Source organism: Labrus mixtus, chromosome 20 (genome assembly GCF_963584025.1).
Source record: "Labrus mixtus chromosome 20, fLabMix1.1, whole genome shotgun sequence".
NCBI lineage: Eukaryota > Metazoa > Chordata > Actinopteri > Labriformes > Labridae > Labrus > Labrus mixtus.
In genome coordinates, this window is record NC_083631.1 from 21,544,408 (window position 1) to 21,570,613 (window position 26,206).

At 45.0% G+C, this 26,206-nt stretch overlaps 1 protein-coding gene and 1 long non-coding RNA gene across 7 annotated transcripts in view; both read left to right on the forward strand.

The window, feature by feature from the left end:
* The first annotated feature begins 1,388 nt into the window (after window positions 1-1,388).
* The window catches only part of LOC132953909 (RNA binding protein fox-1 homolog 3-like), a 284,754-nt gene continuing 259,936 nt past the window's right edge, over window positions 1,389-26,206 (forward strand). The window contains exon 1 of one of the 6 annotated variants that reach the window (XM_061026273.1): window positions 1,389-2,044. The gene's annotated coding sequence lies outside the window, so the exon portion shown is untranslated. The remainder of the gene's footprint in view (window positions 2,045-26,206) is intronic. The other 5 variants (XM_061026275.1, XM_061026269.1, XM_061026267.1 and 2 more) reach the window with 5 other exon arrangements.
* LOC132954191 (uncharacterized) lies at window positions 2,099-3,010 on the forward strand. The gene is made up of 2 exons (XR_009665729.1): window positions 2,099-2,797; window positions 2,860-3,010. It is a non-coding gene; the product is annotated as an uncharacterized LOC132954191 (long non-coding RNA).

The window sequence follows — 26,206 nt, forward strand, 5'->3', positions numbered from 1 at the left end:
TTTCAGGCTGACAAAAGTGTAGCAGCCTCGTCTGTTTACGTTCAGCGTTTGTTTATGTACCTCGGATTGGATTACACTAGTGTTTGTCAAACTGTGGGGTGCGGCCCCCGTTAAGGCAAGGTTACATGAAAGAGGAGACACTAGGGGGTGACCTGGACAGGGGCGTGGCTAAATTGGTGCCCCCCCTAAAAATGTGATCGGCCACCCCTAATGATTGCTTTCGTCAGAGACAGGATTTATGTTCAACTATTTAGGTTGTGTTTCAAGAGGCTGTTGGTCGATTTCTTTGTATTTTAAATGTGGAACATTTCCTTTTGTTAGAACTTTAAAGCCTCTGTACACCCACACAGGATGATTAGACCAGGACAGATTGTAAATAGGTGGAGCTGTGATGAGAATTTATGATGTAATACATTCTAAGCACCCATAAGTGTTATACCTTCATCAACAAGTCCTCCTTCCCAAATGTTTTCTACAAAATTTAAGAGGATAGGGGAGCTGTCAGTCACACGACTTTATGTTTCAGGGGGCGTTTTTTCCCGCTCAAAGGGCGGGCATTACAGAAAAACTTTGAGAACTACTGGATCATACGATAATTCACATTTTACCCGGTAAATCTAAACCAATTCTGATTAGCATTAGCATCAGACAGGCTGGTCTACTACGTGTGAAACAACGTAGATTTCTTATTTCAGCAGACGCATCGATCGATCTCGTGAACTAGGTCGTCGTTTCTCGCCTTACCCGAACCACACAAACTTCTCAAACTTAACAAAACAAACAGGTGTATCATGGGTACCAGGAAGTGGAAACTAATGTGTATGTCAGAGTAGAGCCATGACCTGGGGCTGAGAAGAAAGCATTGAACATTTTTTAGGGTCACACACACACACACACACACACACACACAAAAGTTAGTGCATCATTTTTCTCACGTTACACCTCACCACACCAGCAGGTAAAACAAACAAAACAAAACAAAAGGCGGCAGAACATCTGAAGTGATCTGACCAAAAACAGCTGAACTGACAGAAGCCCCATTAATAGTGGCATATGCCTGAAGCTGCAGAGGAAAAGCGAAAGGGAGGGAAAGTAGACCCCCTCCACCTGCCCGCGAGAGGACAGGGGGGGGGGCGAGGAAGAGGAGGGGAAGACGGGAAGAAGAAGCTGAAAACAGCGCCAGCAGCCTCTATAATTGCCTCAATGCCGCTGGGATTGCTTTCATTCAATTGAAGCGTTTCTCTTCTCTGTACATTTTTTGAGGTGGAAAAGCGTGCGCAGTTCGTGATTGTGTTCAGGCGGGAAGAGGGGGGGGGGTTGGTTGGTTGGTTGGATGTCGGGCAGGGTGGCGTGGGCGGCCGGGAGATTCCGCCGGTGCCCCCCCCCCTCCCCTCTCTTTCTGTAACACACAGCGATGAGGGCGATATAGCTCCCCCCCCCCCTGTAGCGGCTGAATCTCTCCGGCATCAGTGTGAGCAACAGAGAGGGATGGAGAGTGAGCGAGCGAGTGAGAGAGTGAGAGAGAGAGAGAACAGTGCCTTGGAAGAGTGAGGTAGCGATAAGGAGGTAGGTGGACCGCAGATCAGACCTGTCAGATGTGATTGCGCACCCAAGTGCAACCCCGCATGTGAGTGTGTGTGTGTGTGTGTGTGTTTTTATATTTCCCAAAGACAACCTACCTCCTCAGCCCCCTCCTCACTCATGACAACACACACCATCACTGCCCAAACACACACACTCACACATTCCTCGAGGAATCCTTTATTTCTTTATTTGGGCTCTGTGCATTGGATGCTCTTGCTCCCTCCTCCTCCCTCCACTTCTTCTTCTTCTTCTTCTTCTTCTTCTCCTCCTCCTCCGTGTCCTGCTCTTCTCTCCTCCTCCTCCTCCCTCCTCCTCCTCTACCCTTTTTGCCGCTCTCACAGCCTAGTTTTCTTCTTTTTTTTCTCCCTCTTCAATCTCGTGTGCGCAGGTTGTATCTGACGGAGGGACCGGTTGCCGCGCTCTCCCCATCCCCGCGCCTTCTCCTTCAACAACAACAACTGTGAGTATTCTCATGCTAATTCGGCTTCTCCGAGCCTTATTCCCCCCCCCCCCTCCTCAGCCTTTCGGTTTTGTCTCTGTCTCTCTTCCTCTCTGCCTCTCTCTTCTTTTTTTTTTCATATTCTTTGCCTCTTTTTTTATGTTTGCATCCGCGGCGCCGAACGCGGCAGAGGCAGCAGCAGCAGCAGCAGCAGCAGCAGCGCCGGCATGTAAGGAGAAAGAAGAAGTGGAGACAAAAAGGAAGGACGGAGAAGGCAGGGGGAATAGAGAGAGAGAGAGAGAGAAGCGATGAGGGGAAAGAGAAGGGAGACAAGGAGGGGGGGGGGGGGGGGGGGGGAGAGCTTACCGCTGCTTCTGCTGCTGCTGCTGCCGCCACTGTGAGAGCATCCCGTTCTGCTTTTCGGAGGTGTTTCTCTCCGAGGATGGAGGAATTGCCGATAGGGATGAAGGGGGCGGGTCTTTGGTTTTTTGTAGAGTAGATAGTTGATAGGTGATGTTGTTGACAAGCATGGAGCAGCTCATCAGACAGCCGGGCAGCTGGAACCAAGGTTTTTTTTTTTTTTCTTCCTCTGTTGACTAAACTTCTGATTCATCCGTCACTTTTCTATATTTACTCACCACAAGAGAGGCACCGCTCCTCTGTCTCCTTCTTTTTGAACTGACACCGCTCTATTTTTCATCCTGGGAACGAGGACTCTCCCATTAAACAGTCATCTCTCATGATGCCTGCCAGTTGCATCCTGTGTGTGTGTGTGTGTGTGTGTGTGTGTGTGTGTGTGTGTGTGTGTGTGTGTGTGTGTGTGTGTGTGTGTGCAGATGGGCGATGATGAGTCGTGGAGTGGATGTTTGTCTTTTGGTTTTTCATACCTACGCCAAGATGTGCTAAGCATATTGCGTGTGCCATTCATAATATGCCTTTTTAGTTTTAATGACTTCAGTAGCAGCTGCACAAATTAGCATTTTTCAATCAACATTTGTGCCCACATATGTGTGTGTGTGTGTGTGTGTGTGTGTGTGTGTGTGTTTGCAATAAGTGGGAGAGTTTGTGTTTAATTGCAGGAGGAGACGCTTCAACTCCAAAACTTTGACTGTTTTTTTTAAAGGAATAAACCGTAATGAGTACAGGGTGTTTATGGATGTGTGTGTGTGTGTGTTAGTGCATCCATGTGTGTGTGTGTGTGTAAGTGAAGGTCAGTAAGTCACTGTCCGTTCCCACACTCTGCCCTTTGATCAAAGGGCCGCATTTAGTCCGCCCACGGCATGTGTCTGAGCCATATGAAGAGTGGGTGTACTCTGTGTGTGTGTGTGTGTGTGTGTGTGTAGGCAGAGATGGATAGGCCTGGTGCCCTCAACTGCAACGCCATTGCTAATGGGCATGCAGGTCAGCAGGGGTTCAACATGCATCGGAGCTGTGGGGATAAGTCACCGGGACCGGAAAAAAAAAAAAAAAACATCTCTCGGAGAGTCAGGAGGAGAAAGAAAAAAAAAAAGAAAAGCATATTGGGCCAACGGAAAACCGCTCGGAACACACTTTGGCAGATTCATCTGGCAGAGTTAAAGGGATTGATCTGAGCGTGGCAATTAGGCAAATTTCAGAACTAAGCATCTGGCGAGGCGAGAACGTTTTTCGCCTGGCAGAGGATTACCATTTTAGTTCCATTTTTGCGAAAAGCCCAGAATGTTATGTGTTGTATTTCGCAGCACTCCAGCGAGCAGGCACAACCGGCACATGGGCGGGTGTGGGGGGGGGGTGTGGGGGGGGGAGATCTCTGTGCGACGTTTATGTTGTGTACGCGATCTACCGCCGGACCTGCGAAGTAAGAGTAGCGCTTTCGATTCACAATGATGATGATTAGGTTTAATATGTGTGTACGTTTAGCCGCAGCGCGACGACCCTCCATTCCCCCCCCCCCTCCCCCTCCCCCCGGCTTTTTATGAAAATGAATCGCCCGAATAAAAATGCCGGGAGATGATCGCAGCCTGCCCGATGAGCTCGCTTTTCTAAAGTAGGCTGATATAAATGAGAACCATTCCCCCCAATTACGGAAGATTAGGTTACCCTCCACCAATCTGAATCCTTTAAATCCCTTCTGTTTTTACAGCTCTGTCTGCCTGAATGTAATTCAGCCCAGAGAACCTGGGCAGAATAGCAATAAAAAGAGAAGGTAGAAACTTTACCAGTGGAAACCGCGGCAGTAAAAATATCCATCGGGAGGAGAGAGAGAGAGAGAGCTAAAGCAGATGATAATTGACACAGCGCCTGTGTTGCAGTTGGCTGTAATTAACTGTGTAACAGAGGTTGTCAGTTGGAAAAAAAAAAAAAAAAGGAGAGAAAAGCCCAGACTATCTTCGTGCATTAAGACACTTGAAAGTGTAACATTTATCGTGTCTTTGCAGCCCTTTAGCGAGGGGGGAACAGTTTCAGGCAACCCGAAGCTGTATTTATCCTGATCCTTTTTTACTACAGGCCCCATTCAGTCATTACACACAGCTTCCTCATTCCCTTTTGTACGGCAGTTTGAACACATGAAAAAAAAAAAAAAAAAAATCAAAAGCAGCCATTGTTTCTGGGGCGAGCGCATGAAAAAAAAAAAAAAGCTTATCATCTATTTTTAGTGCACTTTTTCCTCATTGTTGCCTGGGCCACGATTCATGCTTATACGTCTAGCGCTTGTGTCGCCATAAACTATGTTGTGCTTCGCAGCCATGGCGCTGGGCTGGTGACAACTCTCACCCACACGTTAGTGATCTACGAGCCATATAGCACAGCCTCCCCCTCCTGCTGCCACGCCAGCCGCTTTCCCCAATGCACAGGACCACAACAATGTCACCCCCCCCTCCCCTCCCCTCCCCTCCCCTCCCCTCTGTGATAGCACCCATATGCGCACAGAGCACCTGTATTAGCGTAATGTGCCAACCTTTTATTTCTCATCACTTATCACAAGCCTGCTACATGCTGTGCTGAAAGAGGGGTGGCGGTGGTGGCGGTGGTGGCGGTGGCGGCGGCGGGGGCGGCGGCGGTGGTGGGAGGGGGGGGGGGGGGGGAAAGCTCATAAAGATAAAAATCACATTTCACTAGAGGGTGCTTGTGTGACAGTGATATATGCTGCGAGCATCCTGCCACCTCATTGAGATGGGAGTGAGTTCTGGGTGGCTAAATCAATTTGTGCAAAGGGCTGTTGGCGCTCGGATTGGTGTCGCGATATGATCTTTGTTGTCCATTTTTAGAGGTCAGCGCATGCGACAAGGGCAAAAAAACCTGACCGCTTTTTTTCCTCTTGTTTCGAGCCCAGTAAACGATCCCTTCCTCCCCAAGAGGATTGTGGGTAAAGTCAGTCCTGTTTAAAAAAGGTATACGCTCCGGTTTGTTCTTCCCACCCTTTTTTTTTTTTTAAGACACTATGGATTCTCTATTAAGAATCTACTTTCATCCATTACCGCACGCGTCTTGATAGAGTGTCCAGAGCCAGAGGCGAGCTCCGGCCTTGCATTAATCGCTGTAATTACTCACAGAGAGAGCGACAGTGATTCTGGAGGTGCGTCTGAGTACATATACTAGTAGAGGAATGGGGTGGGGGGGTGGGAGGTGGTGGTGGTGGTAGACCAGTCGATAGGGTGAACCTGACTCCATCTATTGTTAGAGATCTCCGCTCAGGAAGGGGATGAAAAAGAAGGCTTCAGCAAAGTGGATGTGAGATGATATGATGTGAACATCATGGCCCACATGTTGGACATTAAGGACGAATCAGAAATCACATGCTCGGGTTTTAATCTCAAACTCATTCACTGGTCAAACCAAACTATCCCTGAAGAACGATTCATTCAGAAGTCTGCAGTGTGCCATCTTACTAGAAGAAGAAGAAGGAGATGATATCACAGCACTTTGAGCTGTCCTGATCAGGCGTTCAGTGTCTTTAAGGATTGATTTGAAACTGTTTCATTAGCCTCACATTGTTTGAGCCTCAGCCTACAAATTCCTAATTCTCTGATGTCAAATGCTTCTGTTTTAATCCCAGAAGCCTGTAGCTCTGGGGCGTCAGTAGCCTAGTGGTTAGTGCCTCTCCCATGTACCCCATATATAAGGTCCTCCAAGCGGGCAGCCCGGGTTCGAATCTGACCTGTGGTTTCTTTTCCCGCATGTCGTCATCTCTCTGCCCCTGATTTCTGACTCTATCCACTGTCCTATCTCTAAAATAAAGGCCATAAAAATACACCTGTCGAAAACAAAAGGGGACACAGGTTGCAAATTAACCACGGCTAGAAATCTGCATGCATGGTGTCGACTATGTAGTTTACATTTGAAGGAAGGCTTCATCATAGCATGTTTCCCTATGTTACCATTGTTTAATGAGATTCTGTTTCCTTCTACTCTCTGCAGACAGATCTCTAAAAACTCACTATTACACACTTTCCAAACTTTGCATTTTAAAGTGGGAGCTTCCGACCCGAGGCTTCAAGAGATGCAAACTCTGAAACACAAATGAACATGTGTTTATTCAAATTTCTTATGTTCCTCTTTTAGGTTTTCCTTGTGCATTTTGCTTTTCATACACCAACCTGACGTTGCTTGTGGTGCATGTTGTTGTTTTTATCCATTTCTTTGCTTCATTTTACTCAGGCTGGATTTGAACCCTTTTTTTTTAAACGTGCTTGATTTAATTCCTCTTCTTTTTTTCCCTCCTAAATCACTCTGAGAGACTCCACCTGCATGAAAGGTGCTCCATCAGTAAAGTTTTATCACTGCTATACATCATCCCAACACTGCTTTCTCTGACCTTATTTTTTATAAAGCTGAAAGAAGGATGTTTTTTTTTAAAATCTTGGGATGCACAAGAAGAAGTGGTTCACCTCGTGCTTCCAGTGCATGGGGGGGGGGGTAAACAGGGTGTGAAGCATTCAAGTCACATAAAAAGAAAGTGAGAGAAGTCAAAGTTCCCTTTCACCAAATTCACCCCGAGGAAGACGTCACCGTTCCCGGCCACACTCTTTTGACCGACTTGTGATCTCTGGGAAGTGCAGCGCAAAAAAATCACCACAGCAACGACTGCTTAGCAACAAAGATGTTGCCAACATTAAAAAAAAAAAAAAAGCAAAAAGAAGAGAAAACAACAAAAAAAAAAAAGAGAGCTCAGGATCATCACTCGATTCAGTACGTTGGAATATAATTACAGCGCTTTTGGGTTTCATAGCACAGGCGTCGGCTGTGCGAAGATGCTTGTAAAGAAAAAAGGAGACAAGTGGTCAAATCAAGGCTGTCAAGTCAGGGAAGAAAAAAAAAAAAAAAAGCGGAGGAGGGATGAGCTGAACATGCTGCAGCTCCGAGGGCTCCCTATTGTCTCTACAAGGGCAGCGGAGTTTGTCTCCTTTTGTTACGCTGCTGAAATGCGTCTCATAACGATGTCCATGTGTCCGCTTAATAAGAACAGCATTGTCGGGGCCGTGAGGAAGTGAGCAGAGTTTAATAGGTGAATGTCTGCCACTTCCCTTCTTATCTCGCACTGACTTTCACTTTCTTTTCTACTTGCCTGCAGCAAGTAATCATGGGAAATATATACGACTCCAAGACACAATTTTTTTAATTAAGGGGCTGTGTTTTTTTTTAGCGTCATAGAAACGAGAAGAGAAAGCAACGTTTGGAAAAGAGCGTGCATACATTCTTGTATTTTTGTTGGAAGGGGAGGGGTTGGTGGTTAGTTTTCTCATTAATCACAGCAGAACCATGTCTGATATTTAGCGTTACAGGAGATGAAACCAGGGCTGGAACGACAGAGTTGAATATTTGAACATCTCAGTGCTGATGTGTGCAAAGCAGAGTGGTGTGTCTGCAGGGGAGGCTTTGAAATTTCATCCACTCCATCCCTTTTAACTCTGCAGAGGGGGGAATGTGTGTGTGTGAGTGTGTGTGTGTCTCGCTCCAGTCGGCCAATGGCTGTTAGGGAAGCTCCTGAACTCCCCCCCCCCCCCCCCCATCACCACCACTAGCAGCGCCGCCACTGCCACCCTTCCAACCATTCACATCGCCGCGCTCCTCGCTATCTGCCTCCTCCTCCTCCTCTTGCTTCCCTCTACTCCACCGACCTGCATTGTGTCAGATAGTTTAATGTGAAATTGCTTTTTCTTTCAAATTTCCCTCTGGAAACGCAGGTCGTCGTTTCAAAAAAAAAAAAAAAAAAAAAAAATGTTACATCTCATAATGGCGTGTTATTGTTGTTCTTTCATACGAGTCCTTGGCTTTCTGAGTGCATGATTTTGTCAGAGCACAGCTGAGGTCACACTCGGCTATTTCTCTCTCTCTCTCTCTCTCTCTCTCTCTCTCTCTGCCGCCGCCACTCCTCCTCTCTTTTTTTTGCCATCTCAGATTCTACACCGCCGCTGCGCCCACGGTAACCCCGTTGAAAAATTTATCACCACCTCGCTCTATGATTACGCTCTGCATTAGCGGGGCTTAAATTTAATTTGTCGGCGGGGGCCCCCTCGCGGGGCGACTGCTACGGGCCTGGCCTATCAGAGACACTTTGTAGAAAGGGCCCCTGGAAGAGCCTCCCGGGGCGATCCTATCAGTCAGACACGCTGTCAGCAGACACACTCAGTTAGTCAGCATCGAGTCAGAAATGTGGCCCCGGCCAAGCCACACGCCACCGTTGGCTGCCGCTCCGCTGGGCCGCCGCTGTGGGGCATCGAGCTCCCCCGCCTGCCAATCAAAGCTCCAGCGCGGACGCTGACCTTTGTTCCCCCCTGTTGAAATGAATGCTCTTCAACAGGTGATCCAACCGACATCCCCTGCCTCGGCACCCTCAAGTTTAAATATAGCATACTTTTCTCTTTCCTCCTCCGTCCCTTCACGTTAGCTTGTTACAGCGCTCCCTGTATGTTTATGTCAGAGCTCTGTAGGATGCACTCACATTATTTTCTTATATTTTTAGACTTTATTCCGTACACAATGTCAATCGCCTCAATAATAATCACCTGTCTCAAAGTGGCTATTAGCGTCTTCCACTCCTGTGATTTACATTAATACCCGGTGGTTAATGTCATGTTTCTTCACGGAGACTATGTGGAACGTTTAAGTGCTAGGCGCTACCTCTGCCGTAATGCGCTCTGTGATTATGCTCCCTTTTTCTTTTTTTTTTTTTACACTGCCTTATTTATATATTTTTTTCCACTCACATTTTCATCCTCACAGACGACGATCAAAATAGCTTGATCTGAGGCCACTCAAGGCTGCTTTTATCGCCACTCTCAGAACGAGAAGGTCAATTTTCAAGGCATTTCACGGATGTGTGTGTGGGGGGGGGGGGGGGGGATGTTTAAACCGGCTGGTAACCACGAGAACCGAGAGGGTCTTGCGCTTCCCGCGGCTCTAATTGGGATCCATTTTCATTTTCATGTGGTTTTAAATGTCAAGAACGAGAGTACACGCAAAGTGTTTTGAATTTGCTCAAGGAAGGCCTCAGTCCCGGGGTTAGACAGGTTGAAAGCATATTGGTTTATTATGAAAAGAAGACACGGTGCACTCTGTAGCCGAGTCTCACCAAAGAAAAAGGAGAGGGGGGGGGGGAGATGATATACTGCTTCTGACCTCATCCGTGGTCCGCTGAGAACATAATGTCAGAAGTTGCCAGCGCCTTTCTTCATTTGACAGAAACAAATCCTCAGGAAGGGCTCAGTGGCCCTCCCTTCCCAGTGTGCAGGCGGAACGCTCTCCTCGCCTGTGTGGGTCTCCCCTGGGTGCTCCGGTCTGCACTCATGGTCCAAAGATATTCAAGTTCGGTGGACTAGAGAATCCTAGTGTTTCATTTTCAGCGCTTGGTCACAAGTAGCCGAGCGGAATACACTTGGTGTAAAGAGAAGCTTAATGGTCATGTAGAGGTTGTGCTGTGGCTGCTCTTGGTTGTGCATGGTTTTATTCATCATTTCCTGTCCCTTTCATTTAAAAAAAAAAAAAAAACCTCTACATAACAGAACTAGGACAGCTCTATTGGTGCTGCTTCTCCATAGCCGTAGATGATTTTGGTCATCCACAGAAAACATCGACTTAAGTTGCTTTGGAATCAAGCTGCAACCTCTGCTGTTGAAAAATGAAGCCAATGTGGAAGTGCAAAAAAAAAAAACTGCAGTTCCTTAAGTGTCCACTTGAAGCTGGCCTCAAAAGCAGAGTAATCCCCATTGGGACGCATATTACAATGTCAATTTTTACAGCAGAAACAAACAGGTTCACAACCTGTTACAAAAATGGTTTTGGCCTCTATAGCTTATTTCACACTTTTAGATTTTCTCTTTTGATTTTGTTAAGCCTGTGAGTTTTTCATGAATTAGCATAATCAGGGACGTGGCTGAGTTGGCAGATTGGTGGCTGCTTATAGCTCCACCTCTTTGCCTGTTACTTGATTGACTGAAGGTTAGGTAGAGTCAGCATTTCCAATATGGCCACCACCGTAGTTCAGCTTCAAAACGCCTCTTCAGAAACCAATGGGTGACGTCACTGAGACTGTGTCCATGTTTTATACAGTCTATCTTTGGAATATGCCCCAATTGGTGCTTGTTTTAGTTGACATGACAAAGACCTCTAATGGTTGTAGGAAGTGTGATTCCTGTCAGTCAGGGCTCACAGCTTTTTGTGGTGAAGTCAGAAAAATACGATATGTAGAGTAGGTGCTGTTGAAATTAATCATTTCATCGGTGCATCGCGATGCAGTCTAGACGATTAATGCACCGACGCAGGGACAGGACGTAATCGATGCCGATGAGGGTTAGAAAAAAGCGTCTGCTAACCGCTAAATGCACTTGTTTTGCGCAGCATTGAGTGAGTTTGTTTTACCTAAACACACACGGTGGTGTGTAATGACAGTAACGTAGGCTAACAGAGGGATTTGTGACAGAAAACAACATAAATTGCCTATACTGTAGGCTACCTCTATAATGTATTCATTTTAACTTACAATGTAAAGATATTGATAATGACATTGTTGTCTAACTCACTTTTTAAATTATACAAAAGGAGTTCATATTTATAAGACTGCTTTTCCTGTTTATGAAAAAGTAGCCATGTGCAGTAATATAGAAAATTGAGGATGCATCGTGATGCATCGTGATATCGAATCGAATCGAATCGTTGACTGGATAATCGTAATCGAATCGTAAGACCAGTGAAGATGCACAGCTCTAATGTAGAGTCCTGTAAATTGAACCTAAGTTCTGACCAAAGCACCAAACACTAACCAGGGTTTTCCCTCTACTCAAACCAAGTATCTCAAACCACAAGTGCATTCAAGTCCGCTTGGTGCGTCAAGCTATTAGCAAAATGAACCCGAGCTGTGCGAGATCAGAACATGTGTTTGTGATGTCCTGGAGGTCGGTTACAAACGGCATGTTTTGTCACTTAATTTGGACTGTTTTGTTGTAAAAATTACCTTGGGTCCTCTTGTAATGGACCTCTCAGTTCCCTTCCATTCCCTCCAAAGGTCAGAAATGTCAAATGTGTTGCAGCTACACCGATTCCTGTCATATTTGCTCTGCAAAAGCAAAGCAAACACAATCCACAGATCAGATGGCAGGAATCCCAACACTACATTAACACTGCTGCAAAGCCTATAGGGTGATTTGTCCAGAAACCTGTCCAGGTTTAATAAATACTCCTCAGTCTTCACCCATAGCATGCTGGATGTATGTGACCATGAATAGTTGTCAGGACTATAAATTAATGGAAAAACCCCCGGAGCCTGGATTTACACCCGGCGTATAAATGCAATTTTTCTCTTCCTGTAACAATGCATAATCCCTCGTCCAAGCAGCCCTGTGTTCTCTACCTTAAACATCCCTTTCATTCCTTCATTTAATAAATGACACCCAGAGGACGAAAACGGGGACAAGTCCCCGCTGACACTTGTGAAATATAGACTGATAATGCTCCTGCCACTCGCTTAACGCCCGCTCCCTTCCCAACCTCCTTCGGGTCTGACAAGGCCCGGCCCCCGCCGACGCGACGCATGTATCATAATGAGCGGATCTGGACGCGGTCATTTAGGAGCACCTCACACATGTGACTGAACTTCTGTGATTCCTCCAGATAAAGGCAGAGATGAAAGATCTCTACCCAGCTCATGGGGATTGAACGCCGATTCTCCATCGAGGTAGACGAGGTAGATCCCCCCTTCAGTTTGAGCTGTTTCTGCCAGCGTTGTGTCTTATTGCTCCTTTATGTAATGTGTGTGTGTGTGTGTGTGTGTGTGAATACGTGGCGGTGGTCCCATGGGTGGTGTGATGGAGAGGAGCAGAACGTACCGGCTCCTGCAGATGTGGAGAGAGAGAAAACTCAGTCAGTCATTGTCTGCATGGCTCACTTTGAATGATTTAATTAGTTGCTTTTCGACTTGAGCAATTATAGCTGAGCAGCACATATGTTAATTATATCTGACCTCACATTTTTTTGCTGCTCTGTTAATTGTTCGCTCCACGATGACATTCCGAGATGAGTGTCATTGCCGCTCTGCGTATCGGGCAATTTTTAAGGGGGGAAAAAATGGCGGCGTGTCGGCTGAGGGACAGACTTTCAGGGGCGACGGAAAAAGAAGTTTAAGCTGCAGTGTTTCGCTTCCAGATGGAGGGGGGGGGGGGGTCAGTCAGCGCTCGGGTGTTGTCTGCCTCTGTTTGCTCGTCATCTGTTATCATATTACCATATTCCTTTCTTTCTTTCTCTATCTGCAAATAGAACAAATATGCGACCGTTTCCGGCGGCATGAAAGTCGTTTTAATCTGCAGTCTCATCACACGTTTTAACATCCACTCGATGACTTAACAGCTCTGAAGAAGTACAAACAGTGTGGTTAAATCCCAAACTCCACCCGCACAGACTCACAGAGTGTGTGTGTGTGTGTGCGTGTGTGTGTGCGTGGCGTTCCCTGTAAGCGTGTGAGTACTTAAGATAGGAGGTATTTTTTTCCTGTATTATTTGATGGCGTATCTTGTTTCCAGGCAACTTGTGATGTCATGACAGTGCGTCCCATTACTCGTTTCTTAAACCCCTCGTACGCTCAAGCAACTCACACACCGCAGCTCCTGACGCCGTTAAAGTCCATAAGGGTCGATTATCAGGCTGAGGGTGGAGATTAAGATCGGGCCTACTACAGTTTACAGAAGAAGACTATATATGTTTCTGTACTTTACACGAGTTTCTTTGCTCTGAAAATGCTGGAAGAAAAAAAAAAACGACTTTCTCCTCCTGACATTTTGAAAACAGGCTCTTTTCACCCTCCATCATTCATTAAAGCTCCTGCGGGAAACTTTCTCTTCTGTTTTGATTTTGGCGACCCCTGTGGACAAAACAGTGCCTCTTTTCTCTTTGTTGATCTTGAGTAGATGTTTCCTATCTCATCCTGTCTTTGAATAGTGTAAGTAAGGGCCTGTGTCCACAGAATGTGTTTTTTTTTAGTGTGTGCTGGCGGCGCTCTTTTTTCAGTATAAAACGTAATGTAGTTGTTTTTTATCGCTGCACGCCCAATGCTCTCATTTGAAACTAGTTAAACCAAAGTCCCAGCTGGGCGCTCTTGAATGTCACTTTTCCCTCCCTGACCAATCAAAATCAACAAGGGGCGGGGCTTCTGATATCAGCTTTCTCAACAACTGGCCGAGGAGTCGCTAGTTCGACTCGTCTTTTCAAGGGTACAGTTTCCTGCTCTAGAGCTGCTGCTACTGCCAGGACCTGACATATTTACATTACTTGCATGTAAATATTAAGCACATGGAGCTATCTAAAGCACACCTAACGCTCATTACCGAGGGAAGCAGAAGTTAGCTTTTGTAACCTAGCAACAATGAGCGCTGACAAGAAGCGCTCTGAAACTGAGCCTAAAAAAGCTCCATCGTTTTGTCTATTAGTGACACCTACCTCTTGGCAGCAGATTCAGTTATAAGTAAGAACTATACAGAAATAATCAGACTTGATGCTGATGGTCTTGTATGCTGATGGAAAGATGAATCTGTATTCATTTCAGACTGTTTCATAACTGGCCAAAAAATCCTCACAGGAGCTTTAATTTCAATAATCAATCATTTTGGGTTTTGCATTACATGCTCCATCTTCCCTGCATCAATACTAATTTCATCTGAATGACAAAAACACAATGACAAAAGGTTTTTTTTGGAGGTGGTGGTGGTGTTGGTGGGGGGGGGGGGGGGGGGCATATTTGAATGCCACTGACTGACTTACATTTTTATGGCTACTTGTCATCAGGCCCCTGAAGTTGCCTTCAGTGGTTTTTGATCATGTGTCTGAACGCCCCCCCCCCCCCCCCCAGCGATCAAGGGACTCCGTGTTTGTGCTTTAATGAACACTTTTAACAGACTAACAAGCGCACATAACAGCTGAGGACTGATGCTGCAGAAACTGTGAGTGTTGGCAGAGACGACTCGTGTAAGACGATGCCAGTAATCTGTACACAGCACCCATGTTTAGCAAACAGGGCCAATCTGCAATGTGTTTTTGTACAAACAGAATAAATGGATGAGCGCGGCTAAGATGTACCGACGCCAAGCTTTCTCTGGAAGTACAACTCACTTCCTGTTGTTTGTGAGATGATGCATTTTTTTTATTTTTTTTCTCCCCTACCATTATTGCCCAGGAAACATCTAAACCTCGCTAATGTCCCACTTCCAAGCTCGCGCCGGCTCTTCTAATGCAAGTTTCCGGAAGTTCTCGTCTCCGCAGATCCATTAAAAACAGCTCGCAGGGACAAATTACTACCTGAACTAATACATCTTGTTGAACGACACATGTATTGTGAACCCCCCCCCCCCCCCTGCCCGAACATGGTTTTATTATCACGCTCAGCTTATTATCACATTTAATGGGGACTGTTTTCACTTTTGCCATTACCGCACACTGCGGTTTAATTTTTCCCGGCAGCGAGGAGGCAGAGCAGAAGTTAAGGCGGCGTGGAAGGCAGACGCACACACAGCGAGCTCTTCACATTCATTTTGTCTTGTGATATGATTGCAGCTGCTGCGTGACTGTGGCCTTTTTTTTTTTTTTTTATAGAGGCAGTGGAAGGAGAAATGAAAAACACATGTGCCGCTCAACACAATTACCTTTGTTAATGCTGCAGTATGTCTCCGCGTGCTCTTTCTAATGGACTGTGCTTTTTGTTTGTCACCTTAAGTGAGTGCAGACGTTTCCTGTTTCACTTCACTACACTGGAGTTGAGTTTGGAGAAAATAGGATGAATCTGGTGGGTTCTATTGAGGGAGTATTTGTTTTTCTTCTTCTGTGCTGCTTTTGGCTCTCAGATGTATCTGGCTGCAGTTGTCTCCATTGTAAAAATACTAAAGGCTCTTTTTCACGTTTTAGACACTGGCTCTATTGTTATATACATTAAAGGAGATCTATTATACTCACTTTCAGCATTAATGATGTCAGTCTGGTACACCTGCTGAGTAGCATTGCGCGGTGTGTAGCTCAAAAACCTCCTCATTTATCTCATACTGGCGTCGGTAAAATCCCTAACTTCAGCCTCTGCCTGAAACGCGTCATTTCAGGTACTGTCTCTTTAAGGCACGTCTTCCTACTGCCCTCTGATTGGCCAGCTCTGTTTTCAGGGAAATTTGAGTGAGCTTCCAGCAAACTCTGACTTGTTTTCTCTGTCAAACATGACAAATAATGTCGTCGTTGTTGGGAGTCTTACACCAAGACAAGTCATGAAACAAACATCCAAATCAGATTTCGGCGAAACTGTTTTTCTTCAAAGATCGGTAACGGCATCGGCCCCCGATTTTTCTCAATCGGTGCATCTTTAATTTATAGTCATTGCTATGTGAGGACACTTAGCAACTGTGTTTATCACAGATAAAATACAGAGACATACTATTCCCATGTCTTTGAATGTGAGGGGTAGACTGTGCCTGATCCATGCATTATATATATCAATCAGTTTCAGCTTCACTGCAGGAAGCAACTTCATATTCGGATGTGTTTGCCAAAACTGAATAAAGGTAAATCTTGGGAGTGCAGAAAAAACCAGAAGCCAGCAGATTAAACTCCAAACTCCATTGGATCTGCAGAGTCCCTCTGCACCTTTAAGAAAAAGCTAAAGACCCAGCTCTTTCATGAATACCTACTAACTTAATGATGATGGTCTCCATATTATTGATGATGATGATGGTAGTGACGATGGTTTCTGTTTGATAACGACGACTTATAAGATGGTTTCTATACTGATTAGAGCTCTCAAGAACTGCCCTCAATGTTGTGCTTTGCCTCTGGTCACTTCCTGTCAGCACCTGTGTGTCCAATCAGACTCAAAGCTGATCGTTTGCTCTTATTGACATTGTTCCCTTTTTTCTAGATCCTTGCTTGTGTTGTTCTTACTCTCTGATGTACGTCGCTTTGGATAAAAGCGTCTGCTAAGTGAATTGTAGAAATGAATACGATGCAACCAGAGTGGCATTGAGTTTTATATAAATACAGTCCATCTATTTTAGTAACCGTCTACAGGAGAACACATTGTCTCTCTACATTACCCAGTGTTTTTTTTTTTTTTTTAAATGCATTAATGCTTAAATATAATGTTCATGCAGGGGCTGTCCTATCCACCGCCCTCCTGGAACAAAAGATATTAAAGTTATGGCGCACTCAAACATCTGATAGAAAGTCATTATAGGAAAACAGCAATGCAGGTTGTTTTTGTAATTTTCTGAATGTTGTCCAGCTGTGAAACACATTTAAATAGCTTCTTTTTTAACTGGGTGTACTGCTGTGCAGTTTTATTCTAATGGGGAAAAGAACAAATGTTTCTTTACAGGAGGATCATTGTACACTTTCATTCCAATTAGCGCCTTTTAACACATTATATATATATATTCAGTTTGTCACATCGCTGTCTGAGCTTCAGCTTCTGTCTGCTCCTCTTTTTTACAATTCAGATACTGTGCAATTCTTCCAGCCTTTTTCCCCGAGAGATATTAAATCATTTAGCTTTTTTTTTAAAATGCTAACTGATGCACTGGTGGGCACAGACAGTTTGTCCTTTTTGGAACTGATATATTACTTTAAGTCACATAAGTGCCGGTTGCCAGACTTGTTTTTTTGTGGATGACACGCCGCTGCTCATTGGCATTCAACCTACCATGACTCAGCGCTGCAGCACTGTTTGTAATTGTTATGAAGTTACTCAAAGATCACTTTTAAATTAGGTGTCGTTTTTTGGGTTTTTTTTCAACCCGTTTTGGCTGTCGTTGCGGTGCAGTTCATGCTGGGTGTTTTTTTTTTTTTTTTAAAGCGTGTGTTGGTGCGCTCATCTGTTTTGGTTGAGACTCTGAGCTCATGGCAGCTCACATTCATTAAGCGCTCTGGCTGCTCCTCACTAGGATCCACAGACAGCTGTCAGTTCGCTGAGGGACTCCTGCAACTGATTGTACATCAACATTCACTCCGACTTGCACATCCCACTGCACATATACTCACTTCGACATCTACATAGCCGTCAACGCGGGGGGGGGGTGCCGCAGTGTAAGGGGCTGGGTGACTGTCAGGACCAATTACACTGCAAGGACCTTTGCTTCCCTCTGCATGGGAATGGGCAGGTTGATGTTTATGTATAAATGAACGCTCACACGTCAGTATAGAAATGTCAAGTTCATAGCTGTATTAACAGAAAAGCTCTGTTGTCACATTTCAGCTTAATAACGTTTTTAATGCTGAAAGTTAATGAACAAACAGTACATAACCAACCGCTAGGCCACTGGTGCACCCACGTAGTCATTTGTGCATGCATAGAGAGGCCAGTCGGTCGAAAATGTGAATTTAGAATAAAAATAAAAACGTTCATATCGCGGCTTAACCTAAACTTTTGGCCGCTGAGGGGCGACATAGACGGGCTGGTTTATTAATTGAGGCGCTTTGCTTTGGCTTCGCTCCTGAGCGTCTTGTGAAAGAATACAGTCCAAATATTTTCTTCTTCTTCATAACTTCCATATGCAAAGATTCAAACAATCGTCCATACATTTTTCCAACACCTGACACCCCGAGTGAAAGTTCCCACCTACGATATAAAGTGTATGACCTGAACCCAAAGGTGACACCTGCTCAGAATCAGATCCAGATTTATTTTCCAGGTATGCTTACACACACAAGGAATTTAACTTCGGTGAACTGTGCTCTCTTATGTACAGGTACAACATTAAATATCAACAATAAACACAATGAGAAAAGACTAATATTTACATGACTAAATATGAAACAGTGCAGTGGTGAATAGTGCAAAAGATGCTGAATTAACATGATAATTAGAAAAATGCAGTTATGTGACAGATGGGTCAATTACAGTGTTTTCATAAATAAGAGCTCTTACACTTCATAACTCCTAAACATGACTCCTACAGTTCAAATTCTTTAATCGAGACTGGCAAATAGCTTGTTTTCAACATCCTCCTAAATTGAAATGTTACGTTTTGGACAATTGCTCGGACAAAACAAGGCTTTTATAAAAGGTCATCTTAGGCTTCCAAAACTTGTAAGGACAAAGTGTATAGGGAATGAGATATATCATTTAGTGCAGACTTAAAAGTACACATATCTTTATATCTTCACCTCATGACTTCAGAAAGTTTCACCATAGTCTCTTTTTGTAATAACATATGTCTCTTTTTACTTTACCTCAGTGTTCCCGTCTGTCGCTGCAATAAGGAGGCTCTTTTTTTTTCTTCTTCATTGGTATTCAGATATATGCTGGCCCGAGGTGGCAATCTGTTAAAGAACGTGGAGGGGGGTGTCACCTCTCAGTTATGGCGGGCGCTGCCATCCTCGAGGCCCCGGTGTGCTTGGACAGCTGGCCTCAGAGTTAGTGAGTGTGACTGCGGAGGAATGGACGCTAAATAACAGAGCCTGCAGCTCTTTGGCCTCCCCGCCCGGGCCGGCTGGCTGGGCTGTGCTAGCAGGCGTGACGCTGACAGGACGGAGAGGGCCAGAGCCAGCTACAATCCATTACTTTTACCTGAGGAAGAGCAGTGGTGAGGGGGTGGGGGGGGAGAGGGAAGGGAGAGATTGAGTTAAGGGCCAAGGCACCTTTCAGCGCTCTCTTCTGCATGCTAATTCCAAGTAGCGCTTTTCAGAGGGATCAAAATCTGCAGGCTGAGAAATGTGGCCTCTCGACTCACTTAAAGGGAGGAAGAAATCTTCCCTTCCTTGCTTGATGCTTCACCGGCTTCTACTCTGCACACATATGCACGTTATCACCGAGCTAAATAACATTTTAAATCAAGTGTTTTAGAGCCTGGTATCCCCCCCCCCCCCCCACCCTCCCCCGAGTGTTACGTCAGCTGGCTCTTAAAACATATGGAGATTGAACCTGGAAAATACGAGATTGGATGTTATTCTTTTGTGATCTTATAATTACACACACTTGATGCATTATGCAAAATACATTTTCTGTAGGCACAGCAAATCTTTAAAAAGAAAAAAAAAAGAAAAAGGTGCACACATTGGATTTAAATTTATGGATTTTTCCATCATCAGTCAGCGTTTTTTTTTTGTGTGTGTCAAATCCATCTGAAGAAATGATAAGAAAGTGGCCTGATAAGAAAAGTAAAGGTAGAGGTATTATAAGCCTACCTGTCACATATCACATGTTGCCTACACACACACACACCGACACACATCCTGCACCCGCGTGCAAAATTTCCCATGCAGGCCAGACAGAGAACGCGATGAGCATTTGTGCAGAGGAGCATGAAGCAGAGGGTTGATTTTCTGAGGCGCTGCTTAAAGCTATCACTACCGGAGTGGAAAGTACACATGACAACTGGTTTGCAGGTTCCAAACGAGAAACCACCACAAACAGTTTAGGTGGGGCAGCGGAGAGAGAGGGGAAGGGAGGAGCAGAAGGAGGAGGAGGGGAAGGGGAGGGGGGGTTGAAGCAGCCTGGATTGGCACCCAGTGACAGTGATAAATTTCACCAATCGTCCAGTGTGAAGATCTGTCTAATCTCCGCGGTGGCTCGCAGCGGGGTAGGGACCCCCATCACTCTCCCATTATTTGACAACAAAACATCCGCGGAGAGCAGTGAGCCAGGTTCAGTTAGCCGCGATGCACTCCCCGCATACACAAACACCCAGCGAGGGGGTGCGGGGGGGGGGTTATCAAGTGGCTCTGTAGCGTGTCATTAAAGGGGCAGGGCCATTAAAATGCAACCCACCTATCCCCACTCTTAAGCGTTGGAGTGGCTGAAAGAGAACAAAACAATCTGTCAATAGCCTTTAATTTTGAATAGAGAGCAAATAAAAAATCCAACGGCCGGTAATGGGCTGCGTTTTTTCCCTCCACACTCTTGAAATTGATTCGATGGCTTAATTTTGGCGACTGGCAGGTGGTGGTGGGGGGGGGTTGCGGGTTGGCAAACATATACGGCTGCATGCAGTTCACCCCCGATGACTCCATAAACAGTGTTCTGCAGCAGTTTAGCAACAAAACATTTATTTTTTTTTTCCCTTCCGAGGGGCCATGCATCACGCTCCATATGCATCCATCACGGCCATGTGGCGTTCGCTTGGCAGCTACAAGCTCGGCGTTTACACCCAAAATGTTATTTTGATTTCACTGACACAGAGATAATGTTTCATAACACACAGTCAGTCACGAATTAGCCCATCTGTCTGTTTGAGCTCCCCCGGTGCTGATGGAGTCTCTCTGTGTGTGTGTGTGTGTGTGTGTGTGTGTGTGTGTGTGTGTGTGTGTGTGTGTGTGTGTGTGTGTGTGTGTGTGTGTGTGTGTGTGTGTGTGTGTGTTTGACCACAGTGGCTCAGCCTTCCTCTCTCCCCCCACCAGGATCCACTGACGGCTGTCAGCTCATTGAGTGACTCCTCCGCAGATTGTATTCGAGCCAAAATCCTGATCCCTCATCGTGCTGCTCCTCTCGTGCTTCGCCTTTTTTTCTCGCTCCTTCCACCCGGCTTGTCGACATGCATATGCTGACACACTCACACATGTACATACAAGCACACACACACACACACACACACACACACACACACACACTCTCTCTCTCACACACACACACAGGGCGGTATGTTGTGCTAAAGCTTGTGGGATTCAAACAGGAGACACAATAAATCTCGTCTGTGCGATGACTTCAATGAGCTCGTTTTGGATCCGCAGTCATTCCCCGACAAACTAAAACCAACTGGCTGTCATGTGAAGTCAATGTTATTCCTTGTTGTCAAAGGACATATTTACTGCAGTTCAGGCTTCTTAATCCGTCTTCAAGTGGCTCAACGGCCTCCAGCTACACTGGGGGGGGGGGGGGCTTCTTCTTATTGGACAACATTCAAGTCAAAGGGCAGGAATCAGAGTCTGTGGAAACTATAAATGAATTTACAGAAAAACAGATCTGAGACCTTATGTTCAGTGTGATGACTGATGATGTCATGTGTTTTTTAAGAGTTCTATGCACAAGGAACACGAGCTGTATTAGACTTTTGGTGGCAACACATGTATGCTTTGTCATTCTGTCCTGTGATTGGCTGTTAAAGAGCTCAGGAAGTTGTCAAACTGACCCCTGGAGGGCCGTGCTCACACTTCACTTCTTTTTTCAACTGCCGGCGCCTTTTTTACATACGAGCCTGTGGAAAAAGGAAAAAGGATGACGCCTTTTCAAAAAAGCGCTGCGCCCGACGCCTTTTTCAGTTGAATTATTTCAACTTTTCAGAAAAGCGCTGGGTGACGTCAAGCGCGTCAAGGTGACAGCTGACCGATCAGGACGAGTAGTAACCTACGTCCCGAGTTACCAGTGCTCAAAAACGGCAAACTTCCACCAGATATGTGTGCACTGCGTGTCCGCTCCGGTCTGTTACGGGTCCGTGCACCCTCATCCGTCAACAACCACCGGCTGCGTTCTCAGTCCGCAGCACGGAGAGCACAGCTGGAGCACGGAGACAAAGCAATTTCCGCGGTAATTTAACAGATTCACTCGCGACAGCACGAGATAATACGATGTACGTGGTATAAAACTCAATACAAACCTTACAAACACGTAAACAAACACACGAACGGTCGTTTTTCTGAACCGTCAAAAGGGAGGGTGTTACTCTGAAAATAAACCGGATGTTTTAATGTTTGTATCGGTGTCTGACTTCCCGTCCCGTTTGTTCTTTTCTGCGCTAAACTGATGCGTTGTGCTCCGGCGCGGTTGCACCGCAGACTAGATCACGTTGCTAAGGTTACAGAACACTCACGCATAAGCGCTCAAAAGGCGAAAGAAAAAAGAAGTCAAGTGTGAAAACGGCCTTAATTAGCATACACAACATAGAACAAGCCGAAGTGTCTGAATGATCACATGTTGGATTCACTGAACATCACCAATGTAATATTTATAATTCCATTTGTCGTAGTAGAAAAATGATTTTTCATTTGATACCTGTCAGCACCTCATAACTCCCTGCTCTTTACCGTCAGCCTTCCCCAACATGTGTTTGGTGTGTCTGCTGTGTGCTACAGGTGTTAAATGTTGTGACACACACACTGTGCGGGCCACTTAATGCATCCATGAGTTTGATGCGATAACAGATGTCACAACATTGCATGGCTGCTTGACGCTGTGAGATTTTCTAGATATAGCTTTACCGCCCTTCTCTAAACACCGGGTGAAATCAGAAGATTGCACGCTCTCTGCAAGGACGCATTGCTAGTGCCTGCCTGGATCCACTTTAGGGAGCATGTTGGTTTGGGCGCCATTATTATCCTCTCACACCTTTTTTTTTTTTTTTTTACGATCCCCTCAGCTCTCTAGACGGTACTTGACATTTGTTTTTTTTGTATTTTCACAATCGATGAGTTTAAAAAAGTTGACCTTCAAAGCGTTTGTAACCGGGGAAGGCCGTGATTCTTTTAATCATTGTTGTCAGAACTTGAAATTTGCTTCCCCCGATAAAACAAAAAATGAAATCCACTTCAAATGCTCCGGTGTCAGTGTCGCTGCTCAGGTTTCAAACAAAACTTTCACAATTATATTTTGTTCCGTCCTCCATCCTCTCTCTGTTTCCCTCATCGGAGAAGAGGCAGGAAGCCTTTTGTGCTTCCAAGTGTGCGTCGCTGTTACAATTTGGATCATGGTTTGAATTTAAAAAAAAATCCGAATCCAACAAGAAAAAATGATTTCAGGTTTGAGAAATTGAGGCGTTCTTGAGTGTTTTTCACATCCTCGCTACTTGTCAAACTCTTCTGTTATTGTCTTTTTCTTCCCTGTGCTCCTTCTCCCTCTCTCTCTCCCTAAAGCTCACCCATCACCCGCACACCATTTCCTAAACAAGTACAAAGCCATGATGATGCCCAGATTGAGAACCAGTGCGATTTACATGACTGATTAGAGTGTAATTTCACACTTATTTGCATGGATCCCCTCAACATCCTCGCAGAGCTAATGGATTGTTAGAGCTCTGCAGCGCGGGCCTTGTAAATGAGGCTGAGCAAGATGGAGTGAGAGAGACGGGAAGAGAGAGAGAGACGGGAAGAGAGAGAGAGAGGAAAAAAAAAGAAGACGGAGAGGCAGACAAAGTTCAAGTTAAAGTTCAAGGACATTTATCTCCATAGCCCCCTTTATCACGCAGAGGTCTCAAAGGTCTTTAAAGGGGAAAGAAGACGAGAAAAAAAAAAGAGAAAAGACAGACAGGAACCAAAAAAATCAAAAAAAAAAAAAAAAAAAAAAATCCAATTACATCCAACTAATCAGGAGCCAATCACAAAACAAAATGAAACAGTGTGTTGGAAGGACGTGGCTGCTCACCAATCTTTCTAATCAGCTGAGAAAAAAAAAGCAAGGCTGATGCTTTATTAAGCTCAGGAAAATCTGCTCAATAAAAATGGCTCCACGCTTCTCTGTAGGGCCAATTTATTCCATTAATATACACTGAATGATTGCTCGCGCGTTATCACTTTAAACTAGTTAGAATTCAAGTGTTTATAAGGTGATGCATTTTCAACAGGTTGCACCAAACAATTCCATTTTTTCTACCTTAAAATGACGGGCATTGATATTATTTAGGACCACCACCTACCTGTAAAGCCAATAGACAATATCATAATGGGCGTGGCCAACATGACGTCAGCCGGTAGTACGTCCACTGTCTTCTATGAGCGTTTTTAAGTAGCTACCATGTTGCTATTAATTAGCCAGTAGGGACCCTGATTGGCTGAGTGGGTGGGGCATAATTGAGGCAAAAGGGTAGGTGAACAATAAATGATCAAAGCTACATGGTGTTAGCATTAGCAGCAGCTCTAGACCGGGACATTTTTCCATGGAAAGGACAAGTCAGATCACTTTCTCATCCGCCACTTTTGTTGACAAAGCTGATATCTTGATTTTGATTGGTCGGCACTGCCAAAAAACAGTGCTGAACTGCATCGGTTTCCTAGAGAAACTGAGCGCCGCCAGCGCAAAAAAAAACAAACACCCCTAGTGGTCACAGGGCCTTATGGTATCTTCAGCCCAGTGTTTTTAGCCAATGAGGAAGCAGCTTTGTTAAACCTTGAAGTAGCTAACTGCTAGTCCATCACCTGTACAAGACAAGCAACGACCATCAGGGGGAAAATAAACGTTAGCAAAGAGCAACCTTCACATGAGAACGTGATGGATTTGTGACAAACTGGTGCAAAGGCTTAATAAAATGAAGTTTATAAAGAGTGTTGAGAAAGATCAAAGTTTAAAGATCATGCAGCTCCTGTAAAGTGAGAATGTACAGATTGAATTTTGTTCATCAAGGCTGCAGCAGATTTGTGTTGCCGCCGTTTGTGTCACGCGGGGGGGGGGGGGGGGGGTCTACATATCCGATTGTAAAAGAATGCATTAAAGCAGTCCAGCTCCGCTCTATAAAGTGCAGCATTATATTTTTCTCTACAGATGCCATTTATAGTTTTGTCTGAGAATTTCATCAGCGGCTTTTATGAGAGGTTGGCCGTATTTGACATCGCTCTTTATGAGGCCAGTTACTTTTTATGGGAAGCCTTCAGCGGAAATGTTGATGCGGCATGATTGCTGGATTTGGTGAAGTTTATAGGGATGAGTGGCTCCGTCCAATATTCGCACCGTCCCTTTTAACAACAACAACAACAACAACAAAAAAGAGCAAACTTCAAAGACGGTTGCTCCCTTTTTAAAAAAACCTGAATTAAAATTAATTTCTTGCGGATTAAACTCCCACTGTGTGAAGCAGACAAATATGTAGGTCTTAGTTTCATTATTCTGCTTTATCGTACTTATTTGTTTCTCTTTACTGGCCCCCCAACTCTTCCCTTTTTCTACCACAAGTAATTAATTTCCACATGTTGTCATTAGTTAAACCAGTTAAATAAAAAAAGAAAAAAAAGAATTATGTCCTACACCATGCAAATAGTGATTAATTGTTGCTGGCTTTAGTCCATTTGTTCTCATGGAAGCTGTACAGAGAAGCTCCCGGGGTGATTCATTTCTCCTGCTTCCAGAGATACGTAGCTCGTCTTGCCTTTTCATCACCCCCCTTTTTTTTTTTTTTTTGTTTCTCATTGTTCCCCTTCACTTTCATCATAAGCCGCATGCTAATGTACAGTGCGGCTGGGTCCGGGGTACAGCCTGGAATATATCATTTTCTGATTACATTCTATAAATGGATTTGTGGCTATTTGCACAGAGGAAGTGTCACGGCGACATGAGATGTTGAAAAGCTGACTTTTTTTATCTTTTTTTTTTCTTTTCTTTCTCTTCTTTTCTTCCGCGGCGCAGGTACACCCGCTTGCAGGTTGTCAGAATGTCCGTCTGCTCTGCGGCGGTGGCGTTCGGCACTCTGACGGCGAACGCTGCTGAGGGAATTACCGGCCGTCACGGGGGAAGCTCTATTAGAATATCTGTGATGGATCCCAGAGTGAGAGTTGACGTTGAGGCTTTTTTTTTTTTTTTTTTCAGAGTGATTTTTTTTTTTTTTAGCTACCTTATGCATAAATGGTTGCAATTCAGACGGCTACTTAAGCCCTTTGCAGCGGTGCTTAAGTCTTCCCTCGCACGCAATTTCCTCTCCGTTCATTCTGACATTGAACTGAAGTGCAAAGCCGCGCTGCTCCCAGCATCGTGCACACTCACTAAAGGCCATTTGCATTATTTACATTTTTTTTTTTTTTACTGTGAAATCCAATACAGTCTCGATCCAATAATTC